Source organism: Rhincodon typus, chromosome 2 (assembly GCF_021869965.1).
Source record: "Rhincodon typus isolate 14 chromosome 2, sRhiTyp1.1, whole genome shotgun sequence".
In the NCBI taxonomy this organism is placed as follows: domain Eukaryota; kingdom Metazoa; phylum Chordata; class Chondrichthyes; order Orectolobiformes; family Rhincodontidae; genus Rhincodon; species Rhincodon typus.
In genome coordinates, this window is record NC_063333.1 from 133,294,788 (window position 1) to 133,307,295 (window position 12,508).

Sequence of the window (12,508 nt, forward strand, 5' to 3'; positions counted from 1 at the left end):
CTGCTGTGTTCATCCAGCTCTGCACCTTGTTGTCTCGGATTCTCCAGCATCTGCAGTTCCTACTATCTCTGTTATTTCCCAAATGGTCCTTCCATTATGTCTGTCACTTATGTTTGTGTACGTTTCCTAATCTTGCACTTAGCAGATTACTCAAAGTTTGCTTAGCCTAGCCCATGTGCTGGTTACTGAATTTTGCCAGGTCATTTTATGGTTATTGCGTATGGCTTTTTGTACATTGTCCGCTCTTGACAGCAGAGCATATAGCTTCCTCCACTCTTCACTCGAATCCTTTAAATACCCTCCCTCACATGATTGCTTCTGCCTCTTTAAAAACCTGTGAAACACCTATTTACTTCTTATCTAGATATTTATCACCGTCTTTACCTCTTCCACCAAAGTATAACATTTGATCCCTTGTTATGGCCATTCTTAAAAGTATCCTGGGACTCATCTTTTTATATGGAAGGGATAAATATAGACTGTCATCTTCATTACATGAACAATTGACCCTAAAGCTACCATATTTAAAGAGCAAAGTGTACTTATATAAATGTGAGTTGTTGTTTATTCAGAAAAAGGTCTGATTAAATTTTAGTAAAATATAATGATAGTTATATCTTTAAAGATTCATATTGACTAAAACTGCCCTGATGAGGTTTTTGATTACAGATTAATTTGGAGCGACCTTTTTACCAAGATGCTACTGTTAGTTATGTACTCACTTGCCAGTGAGATTATCTCCCCAATATATCCACATCTATGGTTAATTGTCAGGTCCCTGTTATCTTGTTTAATAATATCTCAGCTCACATTGTCTTTTTGAAGAAAAATACCTGTTGTCAGATCAAGGTGACTTGCCTACACTTATATCCCTGTGAATTTATAAATAAGGAATGTGTGATATCTGAGATGAAAGTTTTACCATGGAACCTCTGTCACTGGCATTAACAACAATAAGACTCCACATCTTCTGATAGCTAACAAGGATATGGGCAGAATCTTCAACACAGTTCTCGTGGAACAGATCAGAAATAGGCAGGAACTTGTCTTGAATTCAGAATTTCCTCTCAGGATGTGGATGATATTCATGATCAACACTTGTCCAGAAGTGTCCTGGAGTCTCAAAAATTCAGGATCAATCTCCACACGAATCACCTTATTTTCATAATCATTCGCACAGATTCTCATGATGAGAATTAAATGCATTCTAGATCACATGGACATAATAAAACAAGATTAACCCAGTCTGTGTAAGCAGCCTGATCTAGCACATTTAGGACTGCTGGATATACACAAGCACCTCCAGTCCATCGTCCCAGCCATTGATCCTCACAACCGAAGGCATGGTGATAGAGAGATGGGGTGCCTGGCACTCAGTCAATGTACCACTTCCTCAGAAGGAGAAAGGGTGATGCCAGGAAGCACCCAGCCTGAGGAAGAGCCACAACAGGCCACTCAAGTCTGCACTCAGGACACTGCAGAAGTAGCCGAGCCCTCCAACCCCTACCCTGCCTGCTCCCCTCGACCTTTGGAAGTTTAAGCCAGGTGGGGTCCACATGCCTCTGGCAAGGGGACACTCAGATATCTGGGCTGCCCAGGAGCAAATGCCATCCGGCTTACCCAATCAAGACTTGAAGGGCAGGGGGCACCACTGTAAAGCAGGCTTCCTCTACCCCATCTGCAAACCATGGGATGTAATGTGAAGGAAAGAAAAGGGATAATAGTTTGAGTTCAACTTGGTGACATGTGTGATATTGTACTTCATATTGATGCTGACATTTCAATAAATCTTAATGGTTTTGCAATACAACTATTTGTTTGAGTTTCTGTAGAGTCCCGAATGTAACTGTGTCACCATGATACCCAGTATCATGGCCATACCGAATGTATCATGAATCGATGTCCGTGTTGAGAGTCTACTACAGCACGTGGAAGCAAGGTGAACAAGATACACAAAAGACAATGGGATCTGCTGGCACCATTGGTCTGAGAGACCAAACATCCCTATTCTTTTCTCTAGCTCCTGAGTGTAAAAGTGTTGGCGTGAATGAAGTGATCAGTAATGTCAGGGCATGAAGGAGCACACAGAGAGTTAAACGTTGGGATCACTAGCAATTAGGGAGACCACAGGTCTATGTCCTGTAGATGTATGGGTCTGTGTATAATATTGTTACCCTATAAAGGAGCTCACATTGGTGGGCTTATAGCTCCTCCCTCTGAGAAGCTATGCCCCTTCCCACGTCCCCACACAACACATCTGCACTTGCTTCCCTTTCCCACCCAGTCTTGGCAAATGGATAGACTGTGCCAGTTGTGGTTATTCATTACACTCCAACTCAAATTGAAGTCCCACCCCCCCCCCCCCCCACATGACCTCTTTTCCATCCACACTGTACTGTATCCCTCCTCCTCACACATACAGTTTCCCCCCTTCACAATTGTCATCCTCCCCTTCTCCCTCACTTACAGCCTTCAAAGTCCATGAGCAGTTTCACGAGTTTCTTACCCACTGCTAGATCTTGTTACTGACACCACCACACTTTCTCCTTAGTTTCTTTCAAAGGACCCAGTGGGCTGACCACGGTTCACCTCCTTGAGTTGCCTAACTAGATAGCCCTGAATGAGAAGCGCCCAGATTCCTGATGAATGCCTGTCGATCTCCACAATTGCATTTGTTCTATCCCCCAGAGTGGCTGCTGTAGAGCTACAGGGCAAACCATAATCCATTCTCCAGACTGCAGAGGTACAGACCTCCCCACCCAACCAAGAACATCTCAACTGGGCACCTAACCATGGTCAATCCCCTGGATTGGTGTTGACTACTGACTTGACTTACTGCGCTGAAATCTTCCATTTGATAGATACCTCCATGGACTCAGTGAGGTCTACTCCCTTAAGTCTTTGAGAATTTACCATTTGCTTTCTGCCCATGCAGTTTGGCACAGAAGCTGCTGGCACGTAGAACAGTTGTGAAACTGACACAGCATGCTGCCATAAAGCGAGATGTATAATGCTTTGGCAGAGGGCTGTTGACCAGCAAAGCAAGTTGCTGGTCATGTGATGGAACCACTTGAAAAGTCGAGGCAAGGCAAGACAGGGAAGCTGCGAGCATGCAAGTAGGTTTTAAGCAGGAGAGCTTTAAGAGAGCAAGCAAGCAGCCCTGAGATAGACCCTGGGTCCAATCCATTATCTGGTTGCTTGTTTCAGCACACTTAATGTCCTTGCAGCAACCTTTCAATAGTCATTCACCATGGTGGCCTGAAATGTGGGTCTCAGCTTTTCTAAGCACCCTGAAGGAGGATGAGCCAGGGATCATGAGGATCATATCAATGTTTGATAATTATCAATGCCAACGTTTGTGGGTGAGGGCTGGCTGCTCCTGTTGTCCCAAGATGTTGTTACAGGCAAACACGGAGGCTCTTCACAGCCAGCGGTGAGCTGAAGTTGAAAGGTACCTGCTCTGGCTTCTGTATTGAATGTTATTGGCTTTGTAGTTTGCTTGTAGTTGGTGGTAAGATACGAAACTGCATACTCTTGAGGTAAGGTATCAGTTAGCACAGTTGGACTGGAATGCTGGTTTGGAATGCAGAGTTACACCAATAGCATGGGTTCAATTCCCACTCTGGCTCTAGTGACCATGAAGGTCCCACCTTCTCACGTTGCTGCTTCTCTGAAATTTGATGACCCTCAGTCATCTCTCTCAATCAGGAAAGTGCAACCCCATAGCTCCCTGGGACTATGATAAATTTACCAAAATGATACTGACGAATGAGGCAAGATCTGCAGTTTATAAGGCTGCTAAAAATCATTGATTCCCCCGCAATGTGCAACTCACCATTGCCTAGTGAGAGTCTTCCTTTGAAGCCCAGGGCTTCCTTAAAAGACACAGCAAATTGCTCCTGACAATGAGATTGGCCTTTCTGGACTGACATGTTGCTCACCATAGCTCATGCTGTTCAGAACTCCATGCGATCCCATTCCATGTCTCTTACTTGAGGCAATCAGCTTTCCGGATGTCATAACTATCAATGAACATCTCCAACTTGACATCTTCTGAGGCAGGAAGCATTGTTTTGCAACTTAGAAGGACCTGTTCTGTTGTCCAAGACAAGATGCATTCTTTTTTATGATTTAAAACTGAAAGGCAGTTCTTTGAGACTTTGAAACAATTCCTTATAACTTTATCTTCAAAAGAATATTTTTAAACTTAGTTTCCAATGTACAGTATTTTAAAGCAGAAATGTCCTTTTAACTTGTCTTTCTTTAAAAAAAATGTGCTGATAACATTATGATCAGCAGGTAGTTCAATTCCACATGGGAGTCTGAGGAAGAGTCACACTGAACTCTGAACGTTAACTCTGTTTCATTCCCCACAGATGCTGCCAGACCTGCTGAGCTTCCCGAGCAATTCCTGTTTTTAGTTCAAATTTCCGGCATCTGCAGTAATTTGCTCTTAGCCACATGGGATCCAGTGGAGTGAGAGTCCAATGTTGATCAGGGTTTCTAATAGTTTCTGGATAAAGCAAACAGTTTGGTGGGCAGTATTCAATGGGTTAGTGCATAGGACTTGGGCAAAACAAGTCTTTTCCTCCCCATTCACAGGTCATGCATTGGAGACACTTACTTTATGGATTTAGCCATTCTGGCCTGCTTTCAAGCTGTCAAATTTCCAGAGATCTGGAATGAAAGAGAACTAAATAAGAATGATGACTAAACTGAGACAGCTAGCCTCATCTTAATATTCAAATGATCAATTTTCCATGAGTAGAATAGTTGCCCATCTTTCACCTGTTAAAATTAGAAGAGAATGGTTCGAAATCATATTGGCCTCCTGTTTCAGCTACTTTGGACGTTAGCCTCTGGCATGAGTGCAACCCATCTGTTTTGTGGAGGTAAAATTCAGCCCAAAGCGTTTGTTCACTTTCTAATTTATTCCAAAAGGCATTGCAAAATAACACTTGACACACTGGTTGACTAACATTCAAGGAACATGGGGACAGGAAAATTGGATGCAGGCAGGTCATGTGATGAAATCTCCAAGATTACACCCACTTAGTGTTGGCAAGCCCAATACCCTGTTGAGGCAATGTTTATTGTCCATCTCCAGAGCTCCTGGGAATTTTAATGGTCAACTATGCAAACATCAGTCTGCTGATATATGTTGACTGGACCCTGCTGTGATGAAAAACCTTTCCACAAAATGGCATTAGTCAATCATGACAGCTTCAATTGATATTTTATCTGCAAAATCAGCACTTTTCAAAATTTGTGTGCACTATTTATTAAGGTGAGATTTATATTTACATATTCTCCCTCCTATAAGCATGTTATTCTTATTTATTCAATCTTAATAAAACAATATTAATCTACACAGGTAGATAGATGCAACTATTGCTGTTGCTGTGTTGTCCTTATTTACTGAAGGTGCCCCAATATATGAACAAAGTTATTAATTAATATTCCACTGTCGTGATTTTTGGTTTGGAGTATATTTGGGAACAGTTTTTTTTGTCCAGATGCTATCATTAATTCTGCATTTGAATGTCAATGGTAAGTTGCTCCCTAATATGCCACTTACACAATTTATCATTTGGCCAGCTGTTACCCTGTTTAATAATATAAAATTTCACATCATTATCACTTCTTCAGTGGATTACTGAGTTTAATTTAGTCATGAGTTGTACTTTGTGGTTTACCAACTCTGACTTCTGTAAATTGTTATATCTTTGGGAAGTAAAAGAAGAGAAGCTCTATTACCGAAATCAAATTCGGAGCCGATTCTAAAACAGTAGGCCCGGTAAGGGTCTTACGTGAGCATGGCCCAACCACAAAGATTAAAACCATGACAACCTGAGACTGCAAGAAAGAATATTTAACATAACCATCATGTGTTGGGCTGAATACATGTGTAATCATTGGTTATCACTGGGGAAGGATTTCCTCCATTATCCTGCGGTTTATGTCCCAGGGTGTTGATGAACAAAATCACAAGTCAATCACAGATGAAGAAGACCATTTAGACCATCTTAATTCACATAGGCAGAAATACTAATGCTTCCTCCTTTGGAGGGTCCAATTCCTTCCTAATCAGTCTCAACGCTTTTTCCTCTGCAGATTTTTTCCCTATATTGATCAATCTTGATGGGTGGAAAATTGTGCTGATATCAGGTTCAAAATAGTAAACCAATTTAGAACCATGTCTAATTGATCTATGCCCACAGTTTAATTTAATGTTAATGATAGGTGAAATATTTCTGTATATTTAATAGATTTTTTAAAATACAAGTAGAGGGTATAGGTTTAAGCTGAGAGGGGAAAGATTTAAAAAGGATCAGAGGGGCAACTTTTTCACACAGAGGGTGGTGCATGCATGTTTTGAGCTACCAGAGGAAGGGCTGGAGGCAGGTACCTGGATGGATATCTTAATAGAAAGTCTGTAGAGGGATATGGGCCAATTGCTGGCAAATGGGACTAGGTCAGATTGGGATGTCTGGTCAGCGTGGCTAAGTTTGACCGACGGGTCTGTTTTCATGCTGTACAACTCAATGCCTCTATGAACTGTAAGTTCACGAAGCTAAAAATCAGACTCTGCCTGGTATTTTCTTATAACTCACATCTCTAACATTCAGGACACTTATGACTTTCCCTGGACAGTCTCCATGCTTGAATCTCAATTATTTCTCAGAGTGCTGTCTTGTCAGAGGTGCCATCTGTTGGATAGGATATAAACTGAGGCTCTTTCTGCCCTCTCAGGTTGATGTAAAAGATCCCATGATGGTGTTTTGAACAATCAATGCCATGGAATAAGCAAATGACCTGATCATTGTCACATTGCAGTTTGTGGGAGGTTGCTGCATCACTGTTTTGGCCATTCTTTACCCCACTGCAACAGTGACTATACTTCAAAGTGTGTCATTAACTTCAAGTTGGTTACACAAGTTGAGGTGAATGTAAGTGTTTCCATTCAGTTCCTTTCTTAATTCCTGAGCTGTCTCCTTCAATTCGCCTGCCTTTCCAAAGTTGGTAATTTCTATAAATTTCCCCATGTTGCTTTGAGTTTCCGAATCTGGGAGTGGGATGCACCATAGAAGTCCTGGCATTCCTCATTGGGTTATCGTCACCTGGCTGTAAAAATATATACTGGATCCTTTAAGATGATGAGGATTGGAAACCATGCTGGAGCAAGCCAATGACCATTTATTATCTACACTGTTTACAGAGAGCCGATTGAAGAGATCTCCATTAGTCTCTTCTTCCTGTGAGTTCCAGTTCATTTGATCTGACATTATCTGACATCAGTTACAGTCATAGGGTCAGACAGCACGGAAACAGACCCTTCGGTCCAACTCATCCACACCAATCAGACATCCCAATCTGACCCTGTTCCATTTGCCAGCATTTGGCCCATATACCTCAAACCCTTCCTGTTCATATACCCATTCAGATGCCTTTTAAATCTTGTAATTGTACCTGCCTCCACCATTTTATCTGGCAGCTTGTTCCATACACGCACAACTCTCTGCAAGAAAAAGTTACCCTTCAGGCCCTTTATAAATCTTTCCCCTCTCAACTTAAACCTATGCCCTCTAGTGTTGGACACCCCTAACCTAGGAAAAAGACCTTGGCTATTCACATGATTTTGTAAGCCTCTATTAGGTCATCCCTCAGCCTCCAATGTACCAAGGAAAAAAGCTCCAGCCTATTCAGCCTCTCCCTGTAACTCAAATCCTCCAGTCCTGGCAACATCCTTGTAAATCTTTTCTGAACCCTCTCAAGTTTAACAACATCTAGCTATTAGCATTGCGTTATTAACCCCTCCTGCTACAGTGGGAGGGTTCAAAATCAAATCTTCCTCCTGTGTTTAAAAAGTGTTGTTGCCAATGCAAAGGGGAACTTGACATTAGGGGCAGCAAATGTCAGAACTGGGAGAATGAAGAAGGAACTGCCGCATGGGGCCAGTGGGGTGGGCATTGGGTTTGTGGGAGGTGAGGGAAATTGCAGGCAGCAGCAATATTGGCTCCTTGACTTCACAACATATTTTTTGGAATTTTGCTAGCTGAAGTAGGATGGTACAGTGGTTTAGTGGTTAGTACTGCTGCCACACAGAGCTGGGACCCAGGTTTGGTTCCAGTTTCAGGTGACTGTCTGTGTGGAGTTTGCACATTGTCACTGTGCCTGCATGGGTTTACACCGGGTGCTTTGGTTTCTTTCCACAGTCACGAAGATGTGCAGGTGAGGTAGAGTAGCCATGCTGAATTGTCCAGGGATGTGCAGGCTAGGTGAGTTATTCATGCTAAGTTATGGGGATAGGGTGAGGGGCTGGGTTTAGTTGGGATGCTCTTTGGAAGCTTGATGAAGACTTGATGGGCCAAATGGCCTCTTACTGCACTGTAGGAATTCTATGAAGTAAGAGCAATGAGTTAACTTTTGGGCACCGAAAAACGAAAGCACCATAAAAGGTAAAGCACCATAAAACAGAAAATAAAGCACATTAGATCTGGGATTCTTGCTGGATTATTGACCACTGGATATAGCATTTTGTAAAACAGCACCAAGTTGGCATCAAGAGGGAGCAATAAATATGCATTTTCTTTGACCTTTCCTTGACCTAGACAGAGATAGTAGGAACTGCCGATGCTGGAATCTAAGATAACAAGGTGTAGAGCTGGATGACCCAAAACGTCAACTTTCTTGCTCCTCTGATGCTGCCTGGCTTGTTGTGTTCATCCAGCTCTACGACTTGTTATCTTGACCTAGACAGACTGCTTTGTTATGCCTAGGCCAACAGAGTTAATATGGATTGAGCAAGGGCTTCCCAAAGTGTAGGTCATGAGCTGACATGTAGGGGTCCTGAGCTCCAAGGCAGTATCTCACACTGTTTTTCATATCAGCCAAACTGGCCAGCAGGCCCGTACCTGTTCACAAAAATCCAGTGGAAAGGTAGGTGCTATTGATTTGAAAGCACTTTCATGGCTCTCCACCCGACCCAAGCAGCCCCAGCTGCGACACTCAATCGCCCCCACTCCCACAGCTCTCCACAGCTCTGGGGTCCTGTCAGTTTGTGAGCCTCAAAATGGGGTCACGGTGGGAAGGCCTTTGGGAAGCATCGACTTCATCGTCACTAATTTCCCCATGAGCTTCAGCCAATCAGCTGCTGCACATTCAAAAGCTGACTGACACACACTCAAGCTCCACGAGGTATTCACAGAAGGTCCCATTCATTTTTCATAAAAGTTGGAGTGGCCAATCAGAAGATATGCCAAAGAAATCCACAGCGCGCGTGATTTCCAATTTAATTTATGAAGCAAACTAGTTCGGAAAACATAACAGTAATGCAGAATAAATTAGACCCAAACAAGCCATAAAATTCTCCAATATTCCTGGACAAAGATTAAACAGAATTTATGTTCATCTTCATGCAAGAGTAACTCACAAGGCTGTAATTTGTTTAAATTGAAGCCTTGGCTTAGAAACCTGTCTCAGATCACTGATTAAAGTTTTAAAATTCATTTCTTGATGGTGTTTTGCATAATGCATTCATCACCAGTTGGTTCGAAAATACACAAAACAACTGTCAGCTTCCTGGAGTTGGGGGAAGCTTGTTTGTTTGCTGTTTTGCTTGCTGACCATCTTTACGTGTTTTCCTACTACAATCTTCTAGGTACAAGGACCAAAGGATTGCACCTTGACGTAAGGACAAGGAATATTTCCCCTCATGAATCACAAGATTCTTCACGAAACACTGCACGTTGGTTAAGTCATGACGGGCAGTCAATTTATGTCACTTTTGGGGCATTTGTTTCTGGGGAATAAGTTGCCAACTCTCACACTGAAGGCACATTGGCGATTTCTGTTATGCTCAAGATAATATCCACTGTTTTGACTGGTCTTGTCAGAGGCATGCAGTGATAAGCAAAGAGAAGCATCTGCTCTAAAATGCCCACTGCAGGATAAAGTCACCAACTCAACACTGTTTAATCTCACCTTCTTGGGCATGGCTGAATGTAGTTAATAAAAAACGAAAGAGCTGCGGATGCTGTAAATCAGGAACAAAAACAGAAGTCACTGGAAAAGCTCAGCAGGTCTGGCAGCATCTGTGAAGAAGAATAATCAGAGTTAACATTTCGGGTCTGGTGACCCTTTCTCAGTACAGAATGTAGATAATCATTTTAATGGCAGTGCATGAAAGACATAATCTGTGGTCAAGAGCTTTCAATGTTTTTCTCAATGTGGTAAATGAATAACAGAAAGATTTGCATTTCACAAAAAAAAGACACTTTACGGCTTTACAGAAGTATATTTTTGGAGCCAGTTTGTGCACTGCATTGTCCCATAAATTACAATAATGGAGCTGAACAGGGAGTTTGGTGTTGGTGATGTGGATTGAGGAATAACATAAGAGCTTAAGAACATAATTGCTGGGAGCAGGATCAGACCACTCAGCCCTCCCTGAGCTTGCTCTGCCATTTGATACAATCATGACTGATTTCATCTCTGCCTCAACTCCACTTTCCTGCCCACTCTCCACAATCATTCAACCCATTATTGATTAAAAATCTGTCAATCTCTCCCTTAAATTTAACCAGTGTTCCAGCATCCAGATTCCACAGATGTGCAACACTTTGAGAGAAATAATTTCTCCTCATGTCTGTTTTAAATCTGATATCCCTCTACGTGAAGGAAGACATGTCTGTTTTTCTTCAAAATAGTTCTCAGGGATCTTTCACATCCAGTAGGGAAGGTCAATGAAACTTAATACCTAATCAGAAACGCAGCACTTCATGTTGTGACAGCTACAGTTATTAAGCTCAAATCATTGGGGTAAAGTGCACAATCTTCTGATTCAGAGTCAAGAGGCCTATACACTGAGACACAACAGACACCTGCAGGAAGGCAGCAGGAAAATTTCCTGTTATTGCTACTGTGAAGAAGTGTATGTATTTGTTTTACGAGAACTATAAAACCAGAAACTGCTCTTTGGGTCTACACACAAGCCTCTAAAAAGTCCTTTTTCATTTTCAGAAGCTGGGAGTCTTGTTGTGATGCTGGAAATGTGGGCACAACTGTCCACTTGTTTTCATTCAGGTCTATCTCAAATTCTTGGTGATTGGATGGGTATTTGTGCCTTTTTTGGCTCAGCGAATCTCCGTAACTTAGTAGAAAGAGTGAACTCACAACTATATTCCCTAGCACATGACCGGGAGCCAGTGACCACTCAAGTCAAAGACAGTGAAGCATTAGAACTTTTTAATCAACTAGCTCAGGCATATAGTGACAAACCTATGGAGCAGGTGGGACTTGAACCCTGGTCTTCTGACCAGAAGTCTGTTGCACCTGATATTGTCAGGCAGTCTCCCATCAAAGAACAAAACAGGCCTGAATCTGCTTAGAGTCATAGAGTTGTACAGCACAGAAACAGACCCTTCAGTCCAACTTGTCCATGCCAACCAGACATTCTAAATTAATCTAGTCTCATTTGCCAGCATTTGGCTCATATTCCTCTAAACCCTTCCTATTCATATACCCATCCAGATGCCTTTCAAATATAGTAATTGCACCCGCCTCAACCTCTTCCTCTGACAATTCATTCTATACATGCATCATACACGCATGAAAAAGTTACCCCTTAGGTCCCTTTTAAATCTTTCCCCTTGCATCTTCAACCTATGCCCTCTAGTTTTGGACTCCCCCACCCTGGGACAAGGACCTTGGCTATTCACCATATCCATGCCCCTCATGTTTTGTCAATCTCGATAAGGTCACCCCTCAGCTTCGTTGCAGTTTCCTCGCACAGTCCAAAGATGTCAGGTTAGATGGATTGCTAAATTGCTTGTAGCATCCAGGGACATGTAGGCCAGGTGGGTTGGCCATGGGAAATGCAGAGTTACAGGGCTTCTGGGTGGGATGCTCTTTGGAGGGTCAGTGTGGAATCAATGGGCTGAATGGCCTGCTTCACTTCATCACATCATGCTGCCAGATGTCAATATTTTCACGTTAGTTTGATATGTATTTCAGGGAAAAAAGCCCCAGCCTATTCAGCCTCTCCCTTTAGCTCAAACTCTCTAAACTGGGCAAAATCCTTGTAAATCATTTCTAAACCCTTTCAAGTTTCACAACATCCTTCCTATAGCAGGGAGACCAAATTGAACACAGTATTCTAAAGGCTCCCAAGATGTGACATTTTCAAACTAGTATGGCTGTAAATGCAGTGAAGCATTGTGTTTTGTTTAATTCTCCTGGATTCAGAATAGGACCTTTCATTACCAAATGTTATGTTACTGTTTGATTTTAAATCTTAAGTAGAATGTAGAGTTTTATTTTAAATTCTTTGTTCATTCTAAACAAAAGTGAGTATTGAAAAACGCAGGTTTAATTAATGAAATTTTCTATTATATGTTGGAAAATTGTTACTTTTGGACCAGAGAAATGTTTTGTAGTAACAACAACTCCTTTCAGCATGGGATTGAACTAACCTGCCTTTCCATCCACCTCTTCTGATATCTTGTAC